This window comes from Anabrus simplex, chromosome 6, assembly GCF_040414725.1.
Source record: "Anabrus simplex isolate iqAnaSimp1 chromosome 6, ASM4041472v1, whole genome shotgun sequence".
In the NCBI taxonomy this organism is placed as follows: domain Eukaryota; kingdom Metazoa; phylum Arthropoda; class Insecta; order Orthoptera; family Tettigoniidae; genus Anabrus; species Anabrus simplex.
The window spans coordinates 291,442,155-291,469,099 of record NC_090270.1 but is presented as its reverse complement, the minus strand read 5'-3'; positions in this window follow the sequence as shown (position 1 = coordinate 291,469,099).

The following is a 26,945-nucleotide window of genomic DNA, read 5'->3' as shown; positions in this document are numbered from 1 at the left end:
TTGAGATATCAATAAAAACCGCTTTTGGGCTTTTGCGTGCCCCATCAGACAGCGTGCTTTCGGCCAAGGATGTATTGGCACGCAAGCTGTTTCCTGGCATTTATTGTAGCCCCACAGTGGATACTAGGCTGAGAAAGATAGCTTTCGATAATGTCTTGATTACTTCTGTCACCATTTATTTAGGCCAGTGGCTTTAGGGAATACATGAAAGTGTATGTTTCGTTCCTTCGCGTGCCTGCTATAATTTGTGCAGCCTGCAGTGGCATGAAAAAGCATACTGAAAAGTGTACACTATTACTGCATTTTACGTTTTATTACATAAAATAAACACACACGGTTTCTTATACACCACAGATATGTTACTATCTTGTATTATTAGCACCTAGCTTCTGCGTGTACAGCGATTCTTATTCGAACTATCTCTACCTCATTCAGAGGAGATTCAACTCGAGGGTCCTGCGTGACGTCACAGCTCTACTGTGCTACTGCGCACCCATCTCGTGATCCCTACCTTGTATTCTACGTACCTTGCCTTACTCCTATAACCCTAAAAGTAGTTAGTGGGACGTAAAGCAAATAACATAAAATACTTTCAGATAAAATAAAGAACCTGCGCTTTAAATATAATTAAAATGTAAACGCAAGTTTTAATATTAGTATTTCAAAATGAAATAAGCTCATCAATGAGTTATACTAATATCTGAATAATGCACTTAATCTTAAATAGAACAACTTGCTGTAACTAAATGTGATCTGAGTTTTTAAAAGCGATAATGAAATACGGTTAACTATAAATAACTAATCGGAGAATATAACTGAAAGTAACAGAGAATCATGTAAATACTTCTGAACTGTAGAATACAAACAGACGAGGAACCTATAACCTGTATTGTAATTATAAATGACAATGAAGGTGAAATTTCTACATGGTTTTATTTATTCAACTAAATTTCCTTATGCATTATTTGTTCCGTGAAAGTACTTGCCATCGCCCTGTCATTTACAGTCACCAACGTCAGGTTCAAGTTTGAGGCGCTTCCTTTGCTGTCTCATTCGTTGTGGTTTTATTCGAAACCTTACTGAGTCCAGTTTCCTTCAGAATAGGTTAGCTATAGGCATTATCCAATTCGGTAGTAGTACATTTCGACAATTTTTCAAAGTGTGCCGAAAGTCGTCAATTTACAATCACAAAGCCTTCAATATTTCTTTCTTAAATTACAATTATGATTTATATTTTTCAATAATTTTTCTGATAGATCTTATCAAGGAAAATCAATTTGCATCTCACTCGTCTGTGCTAGACATTTACACTCCGGAACACATCGCGCGGTGACTGATTTTTGACCAGCATATACAGGCTTTAGCTAGGCGGCCATTTTGTACATCGTACGCATTACGCCAGCTAAAGGGGTCACGTCCGGTGGCGAAACGTTAGGGCCTGCAATGCTGGTGGGAGCTTATGGGTCCCTGCATACATTTCCGCAAATAAATAAATAAATAAATAAATAAATAAATAAATAAATACAAAAGTAAATAAATAAATAAAACCAAATCCAAACCCCATGGTGCAAAATCCCCGAAGGGCCTTGGCATACCAAGCGACCTTGCTCAGCCCGAAGTCCTGCAGGTGTCGTGTGGTCAGCACGATGAATCTCTCGGCCGTTATTCTAGGCTTTCTTGACCGGGGATCTCACCGTCACATAGCTCCTCGATAGAATTCACGTAGGCTGAGTCCACCTAGAACCTGCCCTATAAAATTCCCTGAACTGGCTGGGAATCGAACCTGGGGCTGCCGGGTAAGAGACAGGCACGCTACCCTTACATCGCGGGATAGGCAAATAAATAACTAAATAATTAAATCCAATTGATCGCCTTTCTGCAAAGGAAAGGTGATACTGCAATGTTTTTGTTGAATGGGTTAGAAAAGCTTACATTTCGTAACAAGAGGAGATATCCGATGGTTGGATTTAGCTGCGGTTATTGATATTGTTTTGAGTCTAACACAGACATCTCTCATAACACAAGCAACAACAGACCATCACAAAACGCCGTAAAATAAAATGTCGCCTAACTCAGTTGTAATTTCAAGACTTATGTTTGGCGTTTCATCCGTTTGTTACTCTTTCTGTTACTTTTTCTTCGCGGAGCGATTACATTCTTAAAACAGTATGTATAGGGAACTTTCTAAGAAATGTTATGAACCATTAAACACTCAGTGAAATGAGCCTTCTCAGCTTCGAATATGATGTCAGAGAAATCATTAACAGCTCCACATCCCAGAAAGCATTTCACATAGTTTTCTTGGACTCCAATGTGAGTAAAGTGAAATGTTTAAAAGAGGAAGGGGCACCAAAAAGAGGTCTTGGTCGACCTCTTTTTGGTGCCCCTCCCACTTTTTCTTCGATCGGTGTAATGCACCAGGATGAATGGCGCAATAGATGACCAATGCAGCTGTTTAGTCTATTTTCAATAGTTGGTAACAATGAGCGTTTCTCTTCCACTCTATTCAAAACTTCATCGTTTGTTACCTTACTCGTCCATGGTATTCGTAGGATTCAACGCCAGCACCACATTTCAAAAGCTCTTATTCTTCCCATGTCACTCTTACAATATTTTTATATATGTTAAAAGGATAAAGATTCAATCAAATTTTTGCTTGTATTTGCTACAGTAAATTGATGTGTGTTATTCACAGGTTTTACACACTTTCTTCGAGGAAGCACAATTGCGTTCTCTGTAGACGGGCCCCTGTAATATTCGTTATGCCCCTGGTCACGTCTTGTTCATTCATACTTCTACTTTGAAATAATACACAAACCATTCCCGCATACTTAGTCCATTTTGAGCCACAATCATATTTTGCGTTAGATAAAAAGTTTCACATCAGTTCTTCGCCAGAGATCCCTCCTCCACCCACCCCTCCAGAATCCCACTTTGAATGGCGTACCACGTCTACTGAAATTAAGCGGAGCCGTGACTTAAATTTTAACCTTAACAAATCCCCCAATTCGCTAACGTCATTTTTAAAGCTCCAAAGGCTGGATTTAAAGGGTAGCGGTTCGGCGTATAGGCGTATATAGAGCCGGCCCACACTTCTTTATTTCACGCTATTAGACAAAATTAATTTCAAAGTTATTTCGGACTAAAATTTCACTAAAAACGTTGGAATATACCTACCTTCTACTCGGCCTAGGCTGTGCGTAAGAGGAGGAGGACATATGAGGGTGTAGTTTACAATCCAAGGCAGTTTTAAAGCAAGTATGTTTCTTAAAAGTTTCAATTGCTTTTATCTACCTCAAAATTCTTTCATATCTTTGCCGTGCTTAAAATGCTCCTTGCGATAGAGTTCTTATCCGAATCACATGAGATTATCACAGAATGCTTAAATATGTACAAGAATTAAAAGTAGCTCTGCATTTTATTGTCGGTTGAATATTACCTTCATAGTTTTACTACTGAAATACTAGGAAGCTAAATTTTTGCTATTGGCTGGATAGTAAAAAAGTGAAACAAATTATATCACATTAGTTTATACCTGACTGCAAAACGCAGAGTTGTTCTTAAATATATGAGTATCTGTGAAAATTCTGACAAGTTATATCTCCCAAAAATGAAAACTATGCCGCAAGGGGCATTTTCCATTCAATATATAAAAGTAAATATTATTTGTCAATAACACTGCAATCATTTAACCAATCAACTCAACATTGTGTGTGAACCACTATCATATTAATATCGCTTGTGTTTTAAATTTGGTTTACATAAGTGGTAAGTCGTAGAAGTTCAAAATTTCAGTCTTGAATCCCCTTGAAGAAAATCAAATAAATGACAAGTCAAAGTATGTCCTCCACTACGTTAGATATCTCACCAAATGACTATCTTCAATATCGAATTTTATTTATATGTCCCTTTATCGAATTTTATTCAGTGTTTCGTATCTCAATTTTCATCACATTCAACACAGTAGAAAGGGCATGTTCATCTCATTCAATGTACTAAAATACAAAACTTTTAAAGCAATCTTTACATCTACGCACGGCATCAGAAAATCAATTGATCTTAGCATGTAGTGGAGTTCCTTAGCAGTGACACCTATTCCACTAGCTTCTTGTCTTTCCACAAATATCTTCTTCAATAGGCTGCTTAAATATTCGTTTTTTACTATGACTGACCTATATTCAACAGAAATATGAAGAATGTCACTCAACAGTTCGACTTGACAAATAACAATAAAAATGCTTAGATACAACATCTAGGCCGACGAGGAAATGTACATAACTAAAATATAAAAGAAGACGTGGTAGTTTATATTAGTTACAGATTTTAAATCTTTGTGTCGTAGAACACGAACAGTGAAAGAAAAAAATTATCTCAAATTTACTTCTCCGGCTCTTTTTAAAGAAGTCATTCTTATAATATGAAAAAGGTGAATGTAGCTGGTGGATATGAAATTCTTTCTAAAGAAGACAAGAAGTGAAAGAATTTAAAACATAAGGAAGAAAACTGAAGTAGGCAGTTAAATGATAAAATGAAAATAAAAATGACAGATTTTGGAGATATTAAACGAATAACAGGGGATATACAATCATGTTCATAAAAAAACAGAACACCTTGAAAATCTAGAATAGGAAGTTCATATTCACAGGACATGTGAAGAAATGATTTCGGCGCGACGCAAAACAAATAGAAAAATAAATACATATATATGTATATGATTAGAATTTGAACCATGTAGGCCCTCAGGTTCAACATCCACATCGATATATCTCGATATATCTCTGCACCACCACCGACTGGTAAAATGTGCCTGCGTCTCTCGTTATCGCTATAAACCGAAGGTAATGGATCAGTGTGACTTTAGCGGACGTGCAGGATGCCTCGCTGACGTATGCGAGAATCGTACCGTCAAGAGTGAACTTGAAAAAGGGTGTATGATTGGCATGAGAGAACGGGATGAACCCATCCGGGAAATTGCTGCTAGTGTGGGAGGAAGTATGTCGACAGTGCAACGGGTGTGTACAGAATTGTTCACAGAAGGCCTAGAACACGATGAGATGGGCCTGGTAGAACCACCCAGACCACCCCCCGAGAACATCGACACTTCTTCCGAATGGCATTGCAGGACAGATCTTCCTCGGCTCTGGCGCAACAGTGGAACAGTGTATCAAGTCGTACACTATCAAGACTGACAGTCCGTCGCCGTTTATTACGGTCTGGGTTACCGGCGCGTCGTCCACTTCTTCCCCTACTCACATGCACAAACATGCTACACCTCAATAGTGTACAGAACGACGTCGCTGAGTCTGGAATGGTATCAGATAGTGTTTTCGGACGAATCCAGGTTCTGTTTGTTTGAGAGTGGTGGCCGCATTTAGGTCTTCCGCAGACAGGGGTAGAGGCATCACACTCACTGCATTCGCACAAGACACAGAGCCAAATCAAGGCCTTATGGAGAGGGATGCTATTGGGTACAAACACAAATCACAGCCGGTGCGTGTCCAGGGCACTGTGACCAGTTTGACCTACGTGAATGACATCCTGCGACCCGTAGCAATGGCCTTCCTGCACGACACCCCAGACGCCATATTTCACCAGGACAATGTGCGACCACATGTTGCTGCACGATGACGTGCCTTCTCGTTGTCACATGATGTCAGACTATTGCCCTGGCCTGCCCGATCACCGGACTTGTGGAACATAGTGAAGCGACGGGTGCAGCGCTGTGACACAATGCCAACCACTGAAGATGAACTGAGGAACCAGGTGAATGCAGCAGGGATGGCTATGCCCCAGGATGCCATTCGCGCCTTATACGCGTCGATGCCATCAGGCACGGATCAAGTTATCAGTGCCCATGGAGGACCCAGTGCCTACTAGGCAACAGGACACATGCTGTACCTAGATGACTGAAATGCTAATCGTTTCTGCAGAACATACTAATGAACACGTCCTCTATATGTGAACTTCCACTCTCTAATCTTTCAAGACGTTCTATTTTTTATGAATGTTAAGGAAATATCGTGGACCACAGAGATGTAACAAGCATGAGGGTTGAATGGGTGGACAAGGAATTAACTAGAGCATAACTTAAAACAACAAATTTTGAAATTATACTTTTCCCTTTTTGTCTCTACTTTAAAATTAATAATAAGTACAAAATCTACAACAATATTCATGAGGTCGTCAACATTAGCAATAACAAGAACTTAAAATTTCGAATATCAGGTACAAAACTTGTGAGAATTACAAATGCTAATTTACACATAAAAGAGCTGGATTGCTCTTGCCCGATACAACATTTACAAGACCAGGATTTTCTCCAATCCTTTACACTGTAGGGGAGTCTGCGCTCCAATTATATCATAGTCCATCCACGTAGAGGCATTAATTTTTTTTATGGTGTACTTACAATCTATGTGTTGTCCTTAATTAAAGTTTTTTCACACCGTTGCCATGGTCTGGGCTTATCTATTGCTCAACAGTTTGTAGCACAACGTTCCTAAAGGGAACTGACATCCGAAACATTTATCGAATCAACAGGTGCACGAGTGCTCATACTAAATGGTTGAACATAACTGGCCATAAACAAAAGTCTAGGAGGTGAAACACTTGGCCTCCTTACAGTAATAGTAAAAAAAAGAAAACCTAAGTGGGCTTATGCCTCATTGATACAGAGACTAAGTCTATTCTACATCAAGGTGACCAAATGAGAAACATTGAATAAGTACCAAATAAGTGTTAAGAATGTAGGTTTAGAAACTTTAGCCACCCCGTGCTAAGTTGAATGGGAACCAAAAGAGGATCATCACGCTTAATTCCCTTGTATTACATATTTCCAGGTAGGGAATAGGGTATTGTCCTCAGAATTGCCGAAAATTCTACATTTAAACCACCAACTTCAGAAATGTGCCTGAAATAAAAGAGGTTGAAACCTTCCCCTTAAGATATCACATGTTTATGAAAATTCTACGACCGGGCGAGTTGGCCGTGCGCGTAGAGGCGCGCGGCTGTGAGCTTGCATCCGGGAGATAGTAGGTTCGAATCCCACTATCGGCAGCCCTGAAGATGGTTTTCCGTGGTTTCCCCATTTTCACACCAGGCAAATGCTGGGGCTGTACCTTAATTAAGGCCACGGCCGCTTCCTTCCAACTCCTAGCCCTTTCCTATCCCATCGTCGCCATCAGACCTATCTGTGTCGGTGCGACGTAAAGCCCCTAGCAAAAAAAAATTCTACGATTACCTTGAGTTGCTGGGCCTTCCGAACGCCACCCACGTCCCCTGCCTGCCTTAGGACACGTCGCACTCAGAACACTGGCCATGCCCCAAGTCTCAGACGGAATCCAGGAGGTTTGGATCCGTTGAGGATTCTAGCCCTCCGACCGTGTAGGTCTTGGGTGCTATCTCTTAATTGGTTGAAGGAAACTGCATTGATGTATGGTAGGGGGACCTGGAATCAACGAAATCAGTACTGGTCAGAATGTGACCTGCGCCCTTTTTAGGGGCGACTAATCTAAGACAACCTTGGGTCGCTTATAGCGGAGACCAAGGGTATCATAGTTGTCCAGCGTCGAGATGAGGGGGTTGGGCTTAGTAGTCAAACCAGAAAAGAATTTCCAGGATGTCTTCTTTATTCTGGTTCTGATCTCATCAATCTTAAGGGATTGGTGGATATCCCGATTTCGTTGAAACCATTGAGCACCAGAGATGAGACGCAGCGCACGATTTTGGAGGCGCTGCACCTTATCCAGGTGAGTTTTGGCTGCCATTCCCCAGACCGGACTGGCATACTCTAGAATAGGTCGAATGGATGTCTTGTATAGCGTGAGCCTGTTTTCTAGATTTAGGCCTTGATCGGCTTTCATAAGTGGGATAATTTCAGACAAGCGTCTGCTCGCTTGGGCCGTGGGGGTTGAAAAAGAACGGGAGTTGACCAAGGGAGGTCGGATAGATTAGGTGAAAGTGAAGAGACTGCCACAAGTAAATGTAAGCTATGCCGGGACTTAACTACGTGCCCCATTGTCGCCAACCCACGCTCGCAAGTTATGTACCTCTGAGGCCCCTTTCAGTCACCCCTTACGACAGGCAGGGGATACCGCGTGTGTTATTATACCGTCCACCCCACAGGGGCATTAATCGGCTTCGGTGGAGGGGCATGTCATGTGAATGGAGGAGCATAGGTTACCTAGGAGAATAATGGGCTCGGTCGTGTATGGTAAGAGAAGTGTAGGGTGATAAGACGACGATGTCTTGACTTAGTTTCTAGTGATTTAAAGGCATGAGGTATAGAATTGAACGAAGCCACAATACTAGTTACAAATAGAGAACAGTGGAGGCATTTGATAAATTCACAGTGGCTCGCACACTGAACGCTGTAAGTCTATAATGACGATGCATGTATTCATGTTACTTTACTGAGAGGAAACAATGCATAACTGTGATTTTGTAGTCTCATTTGCGTTCAACGGAAGTCCTCCAGAGTGAACTGATTCCTCTAAAAATATCCTGAAATATCCTTGGGTGTTCTGCGTGCACCACATTCATCCTTCATTTTATCTGAACGGAACACGCTGAACACGTTTCTTCCCTATGCCTCAATTAGTGGCCCAAGCATGTGATAACCACAAGGGTTGCTATCTGGTTGTTACGTTGGACAAGGAAGACATTCAAAGTGCAGGTCCTGGATGGTCACAACTGTTTCCCGCCCAGTCTGGGGCCCAACATTATCATGTTCCTGCCAGTAGCCTCTCCTGGTTCAAATTGTAGGTGGGGCTAATATGGATATTGTTATTATTATTATTATTATTATTATTATTATTATTATTATTATTATTATTAATGTGTTTTTGTTGCTTCTGCTGTGGTATACACACACATATTTAAACCTTGTAATTGCATTGTTATTGGCAGTATCAATACAGTTAAGCATACTTGATTCTAATTCATGTTAATAATAAAATACTTTACAAGTTATCTCACCGAGCTCGATAGCCGCAGTCGCTTAAGTTCGGCCAGTATCCAGTAATCGGGAGATAGTGGGTTCGAACCCTTCTGTTGGCAGCCCTGAAGGTGGTTTTCCGTGGTTTCTTGCTTTCACACCAGGCAAATGCTGGGGCTGTACCTTAATTAAGGCCACGGCCGCTTCCATCCCATCCCTAGGCCTATCATATCCCATCGTCGCCACAAGGCCTATCTGTGTCGGTGAGACGTAAACCAAATAGCAAAAAAAGTGTTACCTCATTCATAAAGGATCTGCGCTCGTCGATTCTTCTGCGGTGCAAATTATTCATTATTTTAAACACTACATACTAATCACTGTTAAACAAAAACTATCCAGAACTTTTGCTCTCCCCTCCGCAACGGTAAACTAAAATTCGAAACGTGTCGAAAGCCTCACTCTGTGAATGATCACCAGAACATGATACATGAGGTTAGAACAATATAAGTCAGTTTGCAGTAACATCGCCATAACACCCGCCGCTACAGCTTCGTCTACATTGTCTGTTTTTATTGCGGGCATGTCAAAGCTAGCCTCTAGCTTGTCATCTTAAAATGAATTGAAGCTTTCACTGCCTCAAAGGTTTACTGACCTTCAAAATAGTTACCAATTCTCACTATGAGGGCTGAGAGCGAATTAGCTCCAGTGTCAGGATAAACGTAGAAAACACGTAATACACCATACTTTCATTTTCTAATATCATTAATTACTTAAGAACAGTGGTACTCAGATATTAATTTGGTCTCATTAAATCATTTATCTAAAATATAAATAATATAACTTTTCTACATTCTTATGTCTGAAAATCTGATGGGGCTAAGCCCCTTTAGCCCTTAATAACGCTCCCCCCTTGGTTCCTGCTGTAATAAATCTGCATCACCAAACTGAGTTGTCATTCGTCAGTAAATTTCAGCAGGATTCGCAATTTCAGTGCCGTAAAAACTTAACAACAGAACGGACGTGCATGTCCGAAATGGGACACTCATTGTTACATTAGTACCTTGATGGCGTTTGATTTCAGATCGGTGCTGCTGCCGATAGAAGCACAAGATATTTATTAAAGATCTATCTACGAACAGAAGGGTGGTGTGACATTTCCAACATTTATTACACTTTTAAAGTTTATATATAGCCTAATTCACCCGTGTAACAATGATTTTCTGTCTACCAAGTGACAAAATGTGATCAATATCGCTATCCTATTGGTTGATCCTTTATATAACTCTTAAACATTTTCAATAGGTCACATTGCATTGTAAAATATACTATAATTTGTGTGATAAATATCTACATATTGTTGTTTAGTGAACAAATGACGTGTTGGAGACGTAGTTGTTTATGATACACACTGGTATTTTATCTTTCTCTTATTTACATACCCTGAAGCCGAAACATCTCAATTGTGGACCGTCATCGTTCTTCTTTCATAATCCGTTTACCCTCCAGGTTCGGTTTCTCCCTCGGAGTCAGCGAGGGATTCCACCTCTACCACCTCAAGGGCAGTGTCCTGGAGCGTGAGATTCTGGGTCAGGGATACAACCGTGAGGAGAACCAGTACCTCGCCCAGCCGGCTCCACCTGCTAAGCTCAACGGGGACGTTGTGGAAGGATGGGAAGATAAGAAGGAATCGACAAGGAAGAGGAAATAAATCAGCTGTGGCCTTAAAATAGGTAACATCCCGGCATTTGTCTGGAAGAGAAGTGGGAAACCACGGAAAACCACTTAGAGGATGGTTGAGGTGAGAATGGAACCCTCTACTATGTTGACCTCCGGAGGCTGAGTGGACCCCATTTAAGCCCTCGTATCACATTTCAAACTTCGTGGCAGAGCCGTGAAGCGATTCCGGGCCTCCGGGGGTGTGGCTGCTAACGACACTAACCACTACATGACAGAGGCGGGTGGACTGTCATAATACTGAGAAAATAACACATTAGTTAATTCCTTCGTTAATCTGTTTGTGAAGATTGTTACCTCCGTATCATTAGAACGAATCCTTAGGTGGATGGTCCTGGTTGAGGCCTTCGGTTCAGACGATCGCCGGTTCGACACCCGGCCTGATTATAATCGTGTCTGATTAATTCTTCTGGCTTAGGGATTGCGTGTTCGTGTTTGTCCCAAACCTCTTCTATCCATATTCAGACAACACACCACACTCCCAACCACGACAGAAACACGCAATAGTGAGTACATTCCTCGATATAGCGTTGGCCTCAGGGAGGACATCCAGCCCTAAAATGGGGCCAGATCCTCATGTCCTGCTCAATTCGCACCAGCGACCCTACAGGAGTGTGAAAAGCGATAGATGAAGAAGGTATCATCGCATTATTCCCTCTGATAACTTACGAAGTTATTAGTTCGTATGCACAAAGGAATTAGCTTTGTTATCTACGTTTCAATCAATATGCAGCTCAGTGTAAGTATTACAGATTGCCGTGAACCGGCATGTACACATTCCAGCCATGATGTAGATGACGAATATTACTTTCATCCCTGTACAGTAACAAGGATATAATTGATACTGTCTGTTGACCCCAGATTTGACTCCCGGCACACAGGTTCTGCATTACAATTAATCATACCTATGTATGTTATGGAAGTTGGGAATAATTTAATAAAATGCGGGGATAGGACTATTCTACATACAAGAAAGCGGGTCTTGCTACTCGCCAAGGCTGCTCATCCATTTCAACCAGATTAATAACGGATCGACAACATCTTACAGTCTCTTGCAGAACTACAGCTCATATCTCCTTTCGTCGAAGCACGATTCATCAATAAGGAAGGCTGCATGAACATAGCTTCCAGCTTCTACTTCTACTTTCTGCCTGGAGCGGAACTTTTACCATATATTTCAGTTTACTTCCAGGATGTTTCTTCAACGCAGAATATTCAAAGTTAAGCATCAAGACTTCCAACTTTAACATGAACTGAGCAGGGTCCGTTTTTCACATAGAAGAACTACACTCTGATCAGCTGAACACATCATCTGGCATTTCAAATTTGAATTAACTGTATTCGTCCATAGTTGCACGAAGTCTTCCATGCGGACGTCGACCATCGACTTCTTTATTATCTATATATTAAAAGAGTTCACTAAAAACAGCTTTGGCAAATACGAACGTCCGTTCTACTGAACCGATTTGCTTCAGTTTTATTCTATTCTCTCCAGAATTACCTGCCGGTGTGGTGGTGTGTCTCTAAATTCAGCCAACTTTGAGTAATCTTAAAATCAAATTTAATGATCACTCCAATAATTGCAGGCGAAGGCTTACCCTAACCCGCAATACATTCTGTAATTAACAGGTTGCTAAGCGACTAAAACTTCTATTAACATTGTGATATATGATTTTCATCCTTATTAATGTCACTGCGTGCAGCCATGTTTGATTATTTTTTTTCTTTACAATTGGCTTTACGTACAGCCCCAGCATTTGAAAGCAATTACACAGCCAAATTTGCCTAGGTTTACACACTGTAGTCAGGGTAAATCCGGCAAAAGTCCATTTACAATTGAACTTGATGTCATTAAAACCATTTTTAATATTCTAATGGAAATGGTGGTGAAATTCTTTACGAGCCCTTCAATAACGTTTAAGAATATGAAAAACAGAATACTTTTACCTTTACGAGATCTAGTCATAATTGAGGTGAGCTTTATTATTGATTAACCATTCATATACAAACCACTACGAATATTTTTCTCCTCGCAAAATGACTGGAGTTGACATTTTTGGATTCCAGAATGTAAGTACCTGTAGTACCGTGTGAATCAATACACTCACACACAAAAATTTTACTTAAAAGTTTCTCACCTAGAAAACTTAATACAGATTTCCACATCATTCCTTAATATATTTCCCTTCAGATCCTTTCGTTCGGAACGTGAAACTCAATGGCACACTCTATTTCTTCAGGTAATCTAGATATTCACATCACAAAGAAATTATTTCCTCCATGAAACAGTCTACCCCAAAATTAAGTTCCTTCTTCATTGCATAGTTCAGTAATAACACCTCTTTCGTCCTAAGAGAAATAAAGGTATACTGCACCCGACCATCTTGCTAAGAGGAAATAATTTCAATTATATTTACGGACATCTAGAATCAAATTTCTTTGACATTGTTTCAGTCCAATTCGTTGTTATATTGTTGCCAAAATCAACCATTTCAGATACCATACACATATCATATTCCACCGGTCTGGAAAGAAATTATAAATAATTTTAGGCTGCAATAGCGATGCCAAAAATGTATGGCAGTAGACATTCATATGTCAGAATTCTGATGATTATGCTTGTTGTTTAAAGGGGCCTAACATCTAGGCCATAGGCCCCTATCAGAATTTTTTGGATGGCCGGAAAGAAAAACAGCTTCCTTGTTTTGGGGTACGGCAGATATTTTTGTTGGTAATTAACGTCAACAATTCCACAATATATATTTCCTTACGGTTGAATATACGGAAAAATAATTATATAACTTAAAAACTACGCTCATGTTTGTGGGTTACTGTAGTCACGTCCTAGTTCGTGAACCATGGGCAACGGCTGAGTGGCCTAGTAAGTGGTCCTGAGAGTCGGGATACCAGTTGCTATGGAATGGGAGTGGGCATCTCGGACATAATCTGAGTCCTGGCCCTCTTTGTGCTCAGGCGGCTAGGACTATACAACTCACCGGTGGTCCATAACCCCTTAGAGGAGAGATCCTCACTTGGACTATGTGCAAGTAGAGTAGCATCCTGCTTCATGAATTTACCGAGCTCAGAACTTTTTAAGCAAGCCTCGGACCTATGGGAGTAACGGAGTACCACTCTAATTTGATAGGCGAGAGACTCCTTGGAAACAACTTGGCGAACGAAATGGAATTCGAAGGGGAGCTATCAATATTAATAGGGCTTATGGAAGAAAGAAAGTGGAACTGGCTGAGTCAACAAAGAGGATGCATCTGGGTGTGCTAGGAGTAAGTGATATTCTGGTAAGGGGAGATAACGAGGAAGAGATTATAAAGTGTACTTGACGGTTGTTAGAAAGGAAAGGGCAGAGTCTGGGGTAGGGCTCTTTATCAGGAATACCATTGCACGCAACATAGTTTCCGTTAGGCTCGTAAATGAGCGAATGATGTGCGTAGATTTGTCAGTTGGAGGAATTAGGACTAGAATTATGTCCGTGTATTCACCATGTGAGGGTGCAGATGAGGATGAAAGGATAAGAAAGGGTGATTGGTAAATGTGGGGAAGATATGGAAGCTAATGGGAATGGGAAGCGTTTGCTGTACTTATGTGCTAGTATGGGCTTAGCTGTTACGAATACATTCTTCAAGCATAAGGCTGTTCACCGCTACACATGGGAGGCTAGGGGTACCAGATCTATAATAGACTATGTCTTAAGAGACTTCGAATTCAGGAAATCTGTTAGGAATGCACCAGTTTTCCGCGGATTTTTCAATGATACAGACCATTATCTGATCTGTAGTGAACTAAGTATCTCTAGGCTTAGGGTAGAGAAAGTGAAATCTGTCTGAAAACGAATAAGGGTAGAAAATCTCCAGGACGAGGTAATTAGACATAAGTACATGGATATGATTAGTGAGAAGTTTCGAACAGTAGACAGTAAGCAGGTTCAGGGCATAGAAAGTTAATGGGTGGCATACAGGGATACTGTAGTAGAAACAGCAAGGGAATGCCTAGGAACATCTGTGTGTAAAGATGGGAAAAGGCGGACATCTTGGTGGGATGATGAAGTGAGAGCAGCTTGTAAACGTAAAAAGAAGGCTTATCAGAAATGGCTCCAAACAAGGGCCAAGGCAGACAGATATTTGTACGTAGATGAAAGAAACAGAGCGAAAGAAATAGTTGCTGAATCCGAAAATAATTCATGGGAAGATTTTGGTAACAACCTGGAAAGGCTAGGTCAAGCAGCAGGGAAACCTTTCTGGACAGTAATGAAGAATTTTAGGAAGGGAGGGTAAAAGGAAATGAACAGTGTTTTGAGTAATTCAGGTAAACTCATAATAGATCCCAAGGAATCACTGGAGAGGTGGAGGGAATATTTTGAACATCTTCTCAATGTAAAAGGAAATCATCCTGGTGGTGTTGCGAACAGCCAAGCTCATGGGGAGGAGGAAAATGATGTTGGTGAAATTATACTTGAGGAAGTGGAAAGGATGGTATATAAACTCCATTGTCATAAGGCAGCAGGCATAGATGAAATTAGACCTGAAATGGTGAAGTTTAGTGGGAAGGCAAGGATGAAATGGCTTCATAGAGTAGTACAATCGGCGTATAATGTTGGTAAGGTATCTTCAGATTGGACAAAAGCAGTAATTGCACCTATCTATAAGCAAGAAAACAGGAAGGATTGCAACAACTATCGAGGTATCTCATTGATTAGTATACCAGGCAAAGTATTCACTGGCATCTTGGAAAGGAGGGTGCAATCAGTCATTGAGAGGAAATTGGATGAAAACCAGTGTGGTTTCAGACCACAAAGAGGCTGTCAGGATCAGATTTTCAGTATGCGCCAGGTAATTGAAAAATGCTACGAGAGGAATAGGCAGTTGTGTTTATGTTTCGTAGATCTAGAGAAAGCATATGACAGGGTACCGAGGGAAAAGATGGTCGCCATACTGGGGGCGTCAAATCATTATTATTATTATTATTATTATTATTATTATTATTATTATTATTATTATTATTATTATTATTATTATTATTATTATTATTATTATTATTATTACATATTCAAAATACAATGTCACTTGGATGAGGAAGCGCTGGTTTTTGTTTGTCGTTGTTGGAAGTGGACAGCGATCACGTCTTGTGGACCGTGTAGTGATTACATAAGCCTCGTATTATCCATAGGATAAGATGGATTTTACGGGCAAATTTGTGAGTTTATTTTAAATGCAAAAACAATTTTGGGTGAAACGATCAAGGAGAATGTATCAATCGTTAAGAATGTAACCAATTTTTGATAAAGAGTGAAAACAGAACGTTAGAGAGAAAGGAACCATTGTATCTCCAAGGAATAAACAACTGAATAACTGAGCAGTCAGAGATTCAGCGCGCTTCTGTGTTTGGATACAGAGCCAGATGACAGAGCACCAAACATTAAATAAGTAGTTGTTCTTGGTACGAGTTTCCACAGGTATTTCGTAATCACTTATCGTACCAAAAAATGAACCGAGTAACATATGCACACACACACAAAAAAAGCTTTCCTACAACGATTGTTATATTTACCGGAATATCACTTCCAAAGAACTGACCATGTGTTGCTTCTAAACCCTCACCAAGCAGAAGAATACTATAAAAACGTGTAGCCTTCCACGTCATTAACACCGTGATAGTAGCATAAACAGTAAAACAGACAAGAAGATGAAATCAATCATTTAACTCCTCATTCAAAATTTTAAGAAACGGAGTGTTAGACGAAAATTCTAAAAAAAATTACCTACTCCGTTTACCGTCTATAGGTTTGGATACTCCTCCGGACTCAGCGAGGGATCCCGCCTGTCGTCGGAAATAAACCTGGGGAGGAGGACCATTACCTCGTCCGGGTGGCCTCACCTGCTTTGCTGAACGGGCGTCTTTTAGGGGATGTGAAGATTGGAAGGAATAGGAATAGGAGTGACCCTGGCCTTAGGTTAGCTACCATCGCGGCATTTGCCTGGAGAAAACCACTTAGATGATGACTGAGTAGGGAATCGAACCCTCCTTTACTCAGTGACCTCCTGACGCTGAGTGAGCCCAGTTCGTACCACTTTTCAAATTTCGTGGCAGAGTCGTGAATCGAATCGAATCCGGGCCTCCGGGGGCAGATTGGGAGGGCCCTCACTGAGATGACTGATTTTTCAAGAATTTTGTTTAAAATTTAAGTTAGATTAAACGATGAAGAAATAATCCCCTACTTGCGTTGCAACTGTTACACTGGTAGATAAATAAGTTTCATTGTTTCTAAAAACAATAACCAATATTCAAAATTTCAAATCCTGTATATTTTGACTGACAGATTTTTTTTTTAATTGGCCGGTCGTTTTCATAATAAATTGTGAAGCCACCAGACTCAACGCAATATCTAGATTTACAAAGTCTTTTATTCAGGGTCGATGCTGGCGTAATTTGTCATTTGACAGGCTTAAAACGAAAGATAAATAGATATTTAGAAATAAACTTCGCTAGATTTGTCGTTGCTTTAGTGTATTTTATTGACCATTCATTGTATTTTTCCAACCCATTAAACAAAGTGTGCATGATATCCACTGGTGAGATGTCGGAGTTATAGTCTTTATACCTGTATGTCAGCCACCTTACACATATTAAAATCCAGGCGAATGTGAAATTAAATTAATACAACGCAGCTGGCACGCCCGATTATTTGTTACCGGTGTCAACTTTAACTTGAGTAATGTTATTTCTCTCCCTCGCAGCAGCATGCGGCGTCATCAAAAATCAAAGGAATTAGTTATCTTCTTGTATGACATTCAAGGCGATATTATGAGGCAGTTGATTCTTGACTTTCGTATTAGGTCCACCCACCCAGTACATTTTAAATGCACCTCAGTCCGCTGGAATTTTTCCTGTAGATCAGTTCCGGATAGCAGAATCAAAACGAGACAAAGAAAGATTTCTACTTGGTTTGTTCCAAAAAACCCATATTTAAAAAAATAATAGACAATGGAGAGAGACAGTGAGTTGAACATAGCGGTAAGTAGGGCCGTGATTTTTAGGTAGTAATATGATAGTATGCAAACTAATTTGGCTAATGGGAAGCATCGGCTAGCTCGTTGTTCCGAAATATACCTAGAGTAACATAAATTCTAGGGGTTGTAATTGGCCGTCTCCCTACGTTTGTGCATATGTGTGGTTGGAGTTCACTTACTTGACTCATTAAGTTCTCATTCTATTACAGCTCACAAATTCGGGTTCTAGTAATAAATGTGCGTCCTTTTCAGGTCTCATCAGCGCAAGCTGAGGCGTCATAAGCCTCGTTCTATCTACTTTTGTTGCTGCTGTGATTGGTGAGGAAATTGAAGTTCGACCCGTTACAAGCTGAAAGTACTGTTCATGTTGCGAATTCCCCAACAAATGATCATGAGGTCTTTATAGAGCTCTTGACGGAACCTTGGACTCCAGATCTGTGTATTTCCTGTACTAAAAAGAAAGCGTTTCCAAAAGAAAAACTTAATATTTATATCGTTGCGTTATAATGATTATAGAGGACGAACACCTTCTATTACATTAATATTGTCTTCTGTCGGCAGAGTGGGAGAGCGAGGGATTCAGAAGCTAGGAAAGAAAGTTGGTGTCTAAATCCTTCACACATTAGAGGGTTGCTTTTGAATATTTCTGTTCCCGTGAAGAAACTCACTATCATAAACTTATTTTTATCCGTGTGTAAAATTGTCCGCACTGGAGACGAGTATCAGAGAACAGAAGAAAACGTATTTCAATTGTAGAAACAGCAATGATTTGTGAGCGTCAAAATATTGTTCTAAGAGTACATAGGGACTCAGGACCATTAACTACAGATTCAGGTGAAAATGAGGGGAGCTTCCGTGCATTACTGGGGTTTCTTGTTGCTGTGGGGATGACGTTTTTAAATAACATTTAAAATTTATTTCACTGAATGCCAAATACACCGAGTGGTCAAAAATCATGGGGACACATTGAATGTGGTGTTAATATTGAGTTAATTCCTCCGCGAGCCCTCAATACGGCAGCAGTACGTCGAGACAACGACTCTGCAAGGTGTTGGAATCGTTCTAGAGGGAATTGGACTCAATCATGCTGCAACGCTACCCACAGATGGGCTTGTGTAGTTGGTGAGGGGGTGATGGGTTCATGGAGCATACACCAGCACCGACAGCATCCCATACATGCTCGATTGGATTAAAATCGGGGATTCTCGAGGGCCAATCCCTGGTCGTAACTTCACTGGAGTGCTCATCCAACCACCTGCGTGTTATCACAGAGCAGCGAAATGGCGCATTGTCCTCTTGAAGCGCAGTATCTTCATCAGCGTAATCTAGGGCCAGAAAGGGATGCAGATGGTCTGAAAGTACGTCCACATAACGCGCATCAGGCAGCGCTTCCTGCAGTCGTACAGTGGGACCTAATTGCACCATGAGAACGTCATCCAGATCAGAGCTGAGCGTTCTACAGCCTGGACACAACGTTGTTGACACGCTGGATCCATAGCTTCATGGGGCATACGGCACACTCTCACGCTCCCATCAGCTCGACACAACTGTAATCGGGATCCATCGAACCATACCACATGCTGCCACTGTTCCACGGACCATTCCCGATGTTCGCGGGCCCATGCACGTCGTTGAGCTCTGTGTCGAGGTGTCAGCAAAGGGATATCAGTTGGTCGTCGGTTGGTGAAGCCTATGCGGTACAGTTGCCTCCTTGCAGGCCTGGTAGAAGGGGGTTCCTGACTCCCAACATTCAACCGGGCGGAGATCTGACTCACAGTAGCCCATCGAGCGCCCAGTATGGTTCTGGGGAGGCGACGTGTAGTCCGTTCGTTAAACACCTGTGATCTTCCCGTGCTGCGGTTTACGTGGGCGCTAACATTCTCTCCACGATATTGAAGATCTATCCTCGACACTTTAGACCTCGAAAATCTGAATTGACGTTAATATCAGTAACGCTATCACCCATGTGCAGTGCGCTGATGATCATCCGATGTTTCAAAGTCGATTAACTCGCGCAATGTTGCCATCTTCACGACACTGGTGCCTGTGACAGACTGCTCAGCTGGCTCAGGGGTCGTACAAGGCACATTTTCTAATGGGACACCCCTTTCCGTGACTTTTGGCCACTCAGTGTATATTAGCTACAAAATTCAAAATGAACTGATCGATATTTGTGGCAGTCTCATTGTTGTAAACCTTGTAGATAATGTGAACAGTAAAAAATGCTTCTCATTACTGACCGACGAAACAACTGATGTTACAGGTACCAAACAATATTATTTGTGTGTGCGTTAAATTGCGGGAGAGTACGGAGATATTTACATTCGTTATGTTTTTTTAAAATTTATCCCAGTTACAAATACCACAAGTTCATCTTTATCAGAGGCCATAATCACTAGTCGGTTAGGTTTGGGTATATATTTAAAATGTCTCCGTTTGTAGGGCTAAGACGGTGCGAATACTATGAGTGACAATTCCAAAGGGGTTCAAGCTGAGTTAAAGAAAGATTTACTCTTAGGATGTCCATGTACATTGTGCAATCATATATTTAATTTGGTCCTTTCTAAGTAGTGAAATACAAATTGTATTAGTATTGCCTAGGGTATTATTAACTTACCCCGTTCTTGTCCCCACAAAGAACTAACTTTCCGAGAGAAAATATTTAAAAAAACTCTGGCAGAGCAAATAAATCGCACAGTCCCACCCTTTGTGTGAAATACTTTGGGTAAAGCGGCACAAAATTAGACTACAGTTATACAACTCCTTTCGACAGCTGTAATGAACCAGCAGAAAATATAAGAAACGTTTCATAAAGAGTTATCCATTAATGAGTGTAAATTATTAACCAGTTTTTACGTTGGAGGTTTTAAGTTATTTGTTAGTACGTGAGAATATTTTCCATTAACATGTCCCTTGTCAGTGTCACTGCAAACTGCTCATTGTGGTTTGGTGATGCGTGTTGAACATGTAGACACTGTCATGAAAACTGGAGATAATGCTCATGAAAATTTTAAATCAATTGTTCAACGTTCTGAATGGCATTGCAAAGACAATAATATAGATTGACACATAATGTTGTGACGATTGGGAAAAATAGGCTGACAGGGAAAACTGCATGGAGAGCGCTCCAGCGAAATATTACTGTTTTGCAATGTACATTCCTTTTTTTTTGTTATTTGCTTTACGTCACACCGACACAGATAGGTTTTATGGAGACGATGAGGCAGGAATGGCCTAGCAGTGGGAAGGAAACGGCCGTGGTCTTAATTAAGGTACAGCCCCAGCATTTGCCTGGTGTGAAAATGCGAAACCACGGAAAACTATCTTCAGGGCTGCAGTGGGGTTCGCACTCACTACCTCCCGAATACCGGATACTGGCCGCACTAGCGCGACTGTAGCTATCGAGCTCGGTCATTCCTTTCTTTGATTTCATGTTAAAGTGCACCAACTACAATGTTTAAAGTACATAGACAAGTAATAAATTAATATGCCCCAAATATTAGTTCCAAAATTTAGTGCTTGGGTTTGTGGAAAAAGATTACAGAAACAGCGACGTTTTATAAGAATTATTTACCAGGCCTTGATTTTGTAGTCGAAGCTGAGCTTGAAGTCTCGAAACAAAATGGAAATCAATTAAAGTCGGCGATCTCCATTCAACTGCGATTCAAGGTCTCAAGTCATGTCACCAGATTTTATTCCCAAATATTCACTGACTTCTAAAAATTATACCTATTTTACCTGTGAAAACCACTGGTTCAGAAAGGAGTACCTAGACTCTCTCTAGAAAAAAAACGTGCCCAACTCTCACATTGAAAGGAAGTCTGAATGGACTGGCACTACTTAGCATATGATAAAGGGAGGTGTGTTCGTGGTAGGGATAAATTCAAGATAAATCTGTGATTAAGTGTCATGTGTCCGCTATAGCGCGATGAAGACCAATGCAAGTAACTAGAGTCATCTGTTGAGAACCCAGGAAAATGCTTAGTCTGTAATAGGTAAATTCATGATAATCCCGAGGATGAGTTAGACATACGGTTGAAATGGAGAGGTTTAACTCACTGTTTGTATTGAAGCCGACAGGCTGTTATATGCAATTAGGCAAATAGTTGGTGTGGAATCGTATGCTAAGCCTTCGGCCTCCGGGCTCCCCTTATGCAACAACTAAACTTCATGCGGTAATAGGGAAACCACATACGTACTGCGAGAGAGAGCTCGGTGGATGCAGAGTGGGTCTCGGCCCACAAGTGTCCCCAGCTGGTCCGTGAACCAACAGCTCCACACTCCGACCGATCAACCGAGCAGATGTAGGGTGGCCACGGCTCTACAACTCTGTATATGGGAGACGGGAAAGCGCTGGACCTCACGGCTAGTCCCAACCGTCGGCTGTCCTGAGAATGGTTTTCCGTACTTTTTCATTCTCCTGCACTACAGCAAATGAGGGGACAGTTCCTAGTATAGGCCTCGGCCGCAAACTCCCTCACATGCTCCGAGCATTACCTTCACCGTAACAATACTCTCGGCCTGAGAGAAGGCGTCACCGTCTAGGAGGCCCGCCTCTCTCTTCAGAGGAGGAATAAAAACATATTAGTAGTAGTAGTGCTCCGATAATTACGCGTGAGGTGTGGGGTCTGAAATTTCCAACTGCTTCCCTCACTGAACCAGAAAATGTTATTGCAGGATGACCAGTCCTAACAGAAATACCGCTCATTACGTTCTGACGCACAAGTGCTGCTCTGAAGCTCAACACTCAACAGTACATATAATTCAACAGCTTCCATTTCGTCGCACTCAGTATAAGTGAAAGCCACATTTTATTCTGATCTATGCCTACTGGAAGATGCAAAACTACTACATCTATCAAGAATTGGCAACACGATATGGATGTGTAACAATTTAACGTAATTAATATTCATGTTCCCGGGAGGGTTTGGAATACAGAGTGAACATACACTATTGAAACATGAGATCCACTTTCATGAAAGTACACTCATTATCATAAACACCAGAACACCTTTAAAGGAAGTTCATATTCGCAGGACATGTGCACTAGTATGTTGTGAAGAAATGATTAGCATTTGAAACATGTAGGCCCTCAGGTTCAAGGTCCACATCGATATCACAGCACACCACCACCGACTAGTAAAATGTGTCTGCGTCTCTCGTTGAAGCTATAAACCGAAGGTAATGGATCAGTGTGACTCGAGCAGACGTTCAGGATGCCTCGCAGACGTATGCGAGAACCCCTATCGTCAAGTGAGTGAGTTTGTAAGATTGCGCATGAGAGCAAGTGATGCATCCATCCGGGAAATTGCTGCTCGTGTGGGACGAATTTCGTCGGCAGTGCAACGGCTATGTACAGAAAGGTTCACAGGAGACCATAGAACACGGCGAGACGTGTCTGGTCGCACCACCCAGACCATCACCCCGAGAAGATCGACACCTCATCCTAATGGCCTTTGAGGACAGATCTGCGACCTCCTCGGCCCTGGCGCACCAGTGGAACAATGTATTACATTGTACACTACGAGGAGTGACAGTCCGTTGCCCTTTATTAAGGTCTGGGTTACCGGTGCGTCGTCCACTTCTCCGCCTACCTTTGACTATTGTGCACATACATGCTAGACTGCAATGGTGTATGGAACAACGTCAACTGGGACAGGAATGCCAACAGACAGTGTTTTCGGACGAAACCAGGTTCAGTTCGTTTGAAAATGATGGGCGCATTTTGGTTCGCCGAGGACAGGGGGAGATGCATCACACTGACTGCATTCGCAGAAGACATACAGCGCCAACTAAAGGCCTTATAGTTTGAGGTGCTACTGGCTACAACCACAAATCACAGTCGGTGGATGTCCAGGGCACTGTAACCAGTCTGACCTACATAAATGACATCCGGTGACCTTAGTCATATCCTTTTTGCAGGACACACCAGGCGCCATATTTCAGCAGGACAATGCGCGTCCACATGTTGCTGCACGAATACGTGCATTCTTGTTGGCACAGGATGTCAGACTGTTGCCCTGGCCCACCGGATCACCGGACTTGCCGCCAATCGCAAATGTGCGGGATATGGCGAAACGACGGGTGTGGCGCTGTGACCCATTGCCAACCACCAAAGATGAACTGTGAAACCAGGTGAATGCAGCGTGGACGGCTATACACCAGGACGCCATTCTTGCCTTATACCCGTCGATGCCATGACGCACGGAACAAGTTATCAATGCCCATTAAGAACCCAGTGTCTACTAGGCAACAGAACACATGCTGAACATAACTGACTGAAATGCTAATTCTTTCTGCAGAACATACGAATGAACATGTCATATGAATATGAAATTCCTACCTCTAGTCATTCAAGGTGTTCTCTTTTTATGAACATGAGTGTATAATATAGTCTTCTTCTTCTTCTTCTTCTTCTTCTTCTTCTTCTTATTCTACCGCTTGTCCCCACACCAGAGGGGTCTCAAGCACGAAATGTGTAGTACATTTGGCTTTAGCCTTGTATTACAGACGGATGATCTTCCTGACGTCAACAATTTGCGGACGGATTTGGCCGTTGGTGTGGTGTATTTAGTTAATTTGAAGATAAGGGTGTCGGGACAAACAAAAAGCTCGTTCTACGTACCAGAAGAATTAATCAGACGTGATTAAAGTTCCCGACTCGCCTGAGAATCGAACCCGGGGTCCTCTGAACAGAAGGCTGACCATTGAGCCAAGGAAGTGGTCTGAGAGTATATATAAGTAAAATATCCCTGGCCTGGGGACTGGGTATTTGTGCCTTCCTTAACGTTCCTTTCCTCACATTCAACACTCTACACTTCCCCATTTCCACTTAGGTCCTACACGCAGGTTCCTCTCAGATGGTGAAAGTAGTGGCAAAAGATCTATAGAGGTCGACGTCAGGAAAAAATATAATATTTTATAAATAAAATAAAATATATAAAAATGCTATTTTACAAAATAAAATACATAAGTAAAATGCTATATTATTTTCTTTCTTTCTTTCTTTCTTTCTTTCTTTCTTTCTTGTTTTAAATCCGTTTACCCCCCAGGGTTGGCTTTTCGCTCGGGATGAGGAAAGTGTCCTGGGGGGTTAAATTTTGAGAAATTTTGATACAACTAGGGAGGAGGACCAGTACGTCACCCAGGTGGCCTCAACTGTTGTGCTCAACAGGGGCCTTGTGGGTGAATGAGAAGATCGGAAGAAAAGGAAGCGGCTGTGGCCTTAAATTGGGTACCATCCCGGTATTTGCGTGGAGAAGTGTAAAACCGCTTCGAAAATAACTGAGGAGGGAATCGAACTCCCCCTCTACTCAATTGATTTCCCCAGACTGAGTGGACCACTTTCAGTCCTCGCACCACTTTTCAAATTTCGTGGCAGAGCCGGAAATCGAACCGGGGTCTGCGGGGTAGGCAGCTAATCACACTAAACACTACACCAGTGATAAAGTTGAGTAACTCGTAATTTATATTTGACGTGTTATGAACTTGATCAGTTTCTTCACGCATACTAAAGGAAAAACACGCAGGTAACGATCATGTTAATTAGTAGAGAGCCGTAAGATTCTAGTTACTGGGACAGCACATAATGTGCAATGGGAGGGAAATATACTGGTCATCGATGAGATGTTAGCAATATTATTTTTAAGACAGACTGAATTAAGTCAAGAATTTTGAGTAATAACTTACTGGAAAAAAATCGCGTTATACTGTTATTTACTTAATACTAACATGAAGAACTAAAAGAAAAACCATAACTCCTGCGAATTATAAACACAAAATTATTATCCTAAAAAAATATAATCTTACTTGTACATTAATTTAAAACTGTACATTAATGACGGTGCAGCAATCCTATTCTTTTGGCAATTTCTTGTTGATGGGGAATATATGGTGATTAACTGCACGCAAAACTAGCAAAAGGACGGTGAAACTACGGGCTGAAAATTAAAATTAAACAAGAAAGTTAATTTGCATTGTTTTCATAGATATCTTCAGCAAGGACGAGGTGAACAATTCATTCCATAAAGTAAGCACCGACAGGACGTGATAAAGTAGCCCCAAAGTTATTATTCAAATTTCTAGACTTAATTCTATAGAACATAGCAATATATCACTAATACCTCATTGATAACGGGTATATTTCCCTACTTGTAGAGATTAGTCGTTATCAATTCAATTTCAAAAGTTAATAACCCATTTGCAGCACTTGACGTCCAAACAATTTGCATTTTGTGGTACCTGGCAAAAAGCAAGTAACTGAAACACTTGAATGTCAAAAAACATATTACTGAATACTAATCAAGCTCCACAATTCATCACAACACTATAACAGCCCGCTTAAAATACAAACATCATTTCTGTGATACCGAATAAAGGATAGATACATTTTTTTAACCCTCTTAGATCTCAATAATCGTTGACACAGTTTTTCCACTAATTACTCTCAATTTTACTATCGTGGATAACTTCCTACCCCTCAGATCACCAATAATGGGATACAATTTATTTTTGTTGTAACCTACCGTGTTTGAATCCCGCAAGGATCTGCGACAGGACCTCTCTTATTTTCGATTTTTATAAATGGAATTACCTCGAGTAATGAGACGCAGGAATTATCATATATATATGCTAATTATATGCAACTTGGAGTTCTCTTCAAAGTCAGATTGTGACTGTGGTGTTCGACACTTTCACACTTTATATAACCAGAGTGTGTCAGTTGTGACATTCTCACGTCGGCAATGCAGTAGATCGGATCTCGGTGTGAACTTACGGTTCTTACTCGCTGATAGTGAGACTTCTTATTGATGCAAATAGTATAAGTTATGCGTGTCATAATTTTGCCTACTCTAACTAATAATAATAAATCACTTTACCTCACTTACGAAAGCGGTCTTCACACCAGAATTGCTGTGGGAATTACCTGGAACAAAAAAAGCATGCTTTTATGTATAATTATGGTATTTAGAATGAACATTCGTGGGCAACTTTGCAAAAACGCTAGGGGATATCAAATGAAAATAATCCTGTTAGATACCAATACATTATTCACCATAAGGTGAATTTAAAACAAACATGGAGCATTGCATACAGAAAACCTCCCTAAAACCAGTTTATATAAGTTCGAAGGAACAATGCACATAGTTTTTATAACAATAATTTTGAACTGTATTGCTCTATGTTGCACATACCTTACTTAGGTATTGTGGTTCATTGCCGTGACCTGGGACTCCAGACACAAAAAAAATGTA